Source organism: Phyllostomus hastatus, unplaced genomic scaffold, assembly GCF_019186645.2.
Source record: "Phyllostomus hastatus isolate PE091 unplaced genomic scaffold, TTU_PhHast_1.1 phas_contig_254, whole genome shotgun sequence".
NCBI classification, from domain to species: Eukaryota; Metazoa; Chordata; class Mammalia; order Chiroptera; family Phyllostomidae; genus Phyllostomus; species Phyllostomus hastatus.
In genome coordinates this window covers 1179233-1182694 of record NW_025333810.1, presented here as the reverse complement: position 1 = coordinate 1182694, position 3462 = coordinate 1179233, and the positions used below count along the sequence as shown (strand labels likewise).

Here is a 3462-nt window from a genome sequence, read left to right as displayed (position 1 = left end):
CAGGGGTCTACCACAGCTAAGTCATGTCCTTGGAGGAGCAATTAATAGTAATGCCCCAGATCTCACACTAATAGAAAGTAAAATAATTCACAGATGAGGAATGATACCATCAGAACCAGGCTGGGCAAATGAAGGCACGGGAAACTGGTCACCCTTTTCTTCTTTTTTTTTTAACATCCAAATGATAAGAGTATTTTTTTTTCTCAATAAGGTTTTGAGGTAAAGACTTCCAAATTGTATCAAAACATGTTGCTAATTTAGGAAGAATTCAAATTTCTGGGCCTAAACTACTAAATATAGCCCAGGAGCCATATTGCAGCAGGGGAATAGGTCAGTTACTGGACACTTTTCAAACTAAATACACTGCCTTCTCCAAGACACATACACACACACCCCCCTCATATAGTGAAGATCTTTTTATGCCTCTCATTTGCTTTTAAAACCACTAGAGTCAGCCATTGTTTCTGATAGAAGCAGGTCAAATTTCTGTGGTGTTTTGAGAATTATTTTTGTATTAATTGAGACTGAGAAACACCTTTACATTAACTGAGAGTTTAATCATGCAATCATTCAATAAAGATTGCAAGCAGGACAGTGACATAAGTCTTTCCTTTAGATTCAAAACTCTTATGACAGTATTCAAAATGCATGAGAGGAGGGCAGGTCTAGAGTCATGGAAGTAAGTTAATATCCAACTCATGTGTGCTTATTTCTCAAAAAAAGTTCAAGTGGGCATTAAACAACCAGAACTCTGTGGCTAACCATTGATTACTCTGTGAATTATCTAGTTAAAACACAGAGTCTTAATTGTTATACTTAATAATTGTGCTATTTATAATCTGAGTTGTTTACTGTCTGAGGTTTAATGCTCTGAGAATTTATTAAATTGGGTAACTCTTCTCTTGGATGAAAGCAATAACCTTCAATGGAATACTAACTACCTCTGAGACTTGTGTTGAACTCAGACTTTCATTGTCATAGGCAGAAGTGATTGATTTTATGCTGGGTGAACTGGTTCTTAATACATATGCCCACAGGGATAATGTCATTTTAATAAGATGCTTCTGTAAGCCACATCCCACTTAAAACAGAAGGTTCTCCCTTTGTCTTCATAAGCAAAAACTGAAGGAGTTCTGTTCACCCTTAAGTTCACAGTAAGCAACTATGAAGTAATGTAATATCATCTTTAGTCTGCAAGATATCTCTTTGCCAGTTCAACCACCTATTTTTTTAAGTTATAGCTTTCCTAGCTATACATACAAAAATGTATACTTGAATAGTACATCCAAGTTTAATATTCTTGAAAACCACTAATTAGTATACCTACATCTGCTTCTACTGTTCCTTCAACTATTGTTCTCTTGATTTTATGATCCATTGTTTTGCTCTGTTACCACTATGACACAACTAAAAAAAAGTATTCAAATAATTGGAAATTGTGTAGGGAAACTAATAAAATGAACAACTTTATTGCAAAGATCAAGGTAAACAATACAAAGTCTTTTAAAAACATGAAACCATCAATTAATCTGAACAGTTGAAATCCGAGCGAAGACCCACAGATTTTCCCCAATGGAGTATAAACACTCAGTGTTGCTCAAGACTGGCAACTAAGTTGTGGGAAAACTGTTTACATATCTGTTTCTACCCTTGCTTATATGTTATCCTTCAAAATTTCTAATTTGGGTGTATGTTTTCTGACTTGTGTAATATACTAATATCATATGTTAAAATGTTTATGAATACCAAATGTTCATATATTTGGGCCTAAACAATATATATAACAATGTTAAAATTATATAGCCAAAGTTACCACTCATTGTCCTTACTGTGCAGTATCTAGTTTACAAAACCTGCAAAATAGCTTACTTTAGTGGCATTTATATAATTATTTTTTTTTAAATAGTTGTTTCAACTTTTCAAGCTCTGGCTGGTATAGTCCTTTAAAAATAATTTTTACAAACTTCAATTTCTTTCAACCTTCTTGTGGTAACCCTATGTACTTTACATGGTACACAGATAAACATTTTTGAAATGTTTAAAAAATTACTAAGTATGTATTAACTCTATTGTCAGTGTAAAAATAGAGCTAACACACAGACTCCATGGAATTAGGTGGTGCCATGGAATAAGGACTTGGCTGCCAGGCTGCCATGCCCAAGGAAAAGTCCATCCTGAATGTAGACTGACCTGACCCCATAATCTACAAGCCCCACTTTACCTATTTCCTTCTGGAACATATGGTCCCCTGGAACTATCTCCCAGGCTTCACCCCTGAGAACCAGTGTAACCCCCCAGACCAGCCTGCATTTCCACCACCCTGAGGCAACCTTCCCAGATTCCAATATCCATAAGAAGACACCCCTCCACAAGCAGAGAAAGTCTGTGGGAGGCAGCCCTCAGAACTAGCCTTTCATCGAGGACCTTGTTATGGAGTCATCCAAGTTTCCTACAGCCCATCCTGCTGATCCCACCAGCCAACACTGGCCATACCCCCCTTTGCTGGCCATTGTGGAGGCAGAATGAAAGAAGCAGAAGGCATCTCAGAGGGAAGCAGAGGGAGAAGAAGAGGAGAAAAATGGTGAATCTTGAGAGGAGATGAAGACTGTCAGGGAACATACAGAGAGGAACTCAGTAAGGTGACTTACCACTTGGGAAAGATGATCTTGAAAGAAGAGATAGACCAGTTGTTAACTATCTGGAGGAACACCCGCTCCCTGCCTGTCCAGACACATTCTCATACCTCCTTTAACCCAGGACACCTAAGCCTTCTTCTCTGCACCTACAGTAGAACCACCTTGAGCCAATTACTGTCCACAGCCCATTAGGAGTGAGACTGGAAGCCCAGGTCTGTGTGTGTGTGTGTGTGTGTGTGTGTGTGTGTGTGTGTGTCCTTTATGAAATGCTAGAGGTAACACAGACCAATAAGAGGTGAAAAAGTTGCCTCAGGTATAGATGGGATGAGGTTTGAGAGGCATCTGTCAGCAGAGAACTCAAGGTTATTTTCCATGTATCCTGAAGATTTCAGCAAGATCATTCTATGTAGGCAGAGAAAACTCAAGAAAAAAACCTCTCTTCTAATTACACCTACCCTCTCCATGACTGACGTTACCCCTGCTGTTTCAGGGCACTGAAGCTGGGGTCACTGTCCTCAAGGCATTTTCTTCCCTGAGCTAGCGAGGACTGATCATCTCTTGGGGGAGCAGGGAGGCAGCACATAGGCAGGGTTGGCTTCATTCCCTACGTGGAGAGGGAGCCAAGACATCTGCAGTCCTACTGTTAGAGGACGTGGACGTTCTTCTCCATGATGAGGAGGGTTCGTGCTCTCATCCAAAGGCCTCACTGCACAGGATCGACCCAGTTTGGACTCCAGAACTCACAGTTAATGTTTGTGCCCTCTCCCAGCCCCTCACTTCCCACATAAATGTCCTTAGAAAAGAGTGAGAAGAAATGAACCTGGCA

General features: G+C 39.7%; 1 pseudogene; it reads left to right on the top strand.

Annotated features, from left to right (window-relative positions):
• The first annotated feature begins 673 nt into the window (after nucleotides 1–673).
• On the top strand, nucleotides 674–3134 carry LOC123818037 (annotated as a pseudogene).
• The last annotated feature ends 328 nt before the right edge of the window (nucleotides 3135–3462 follow it).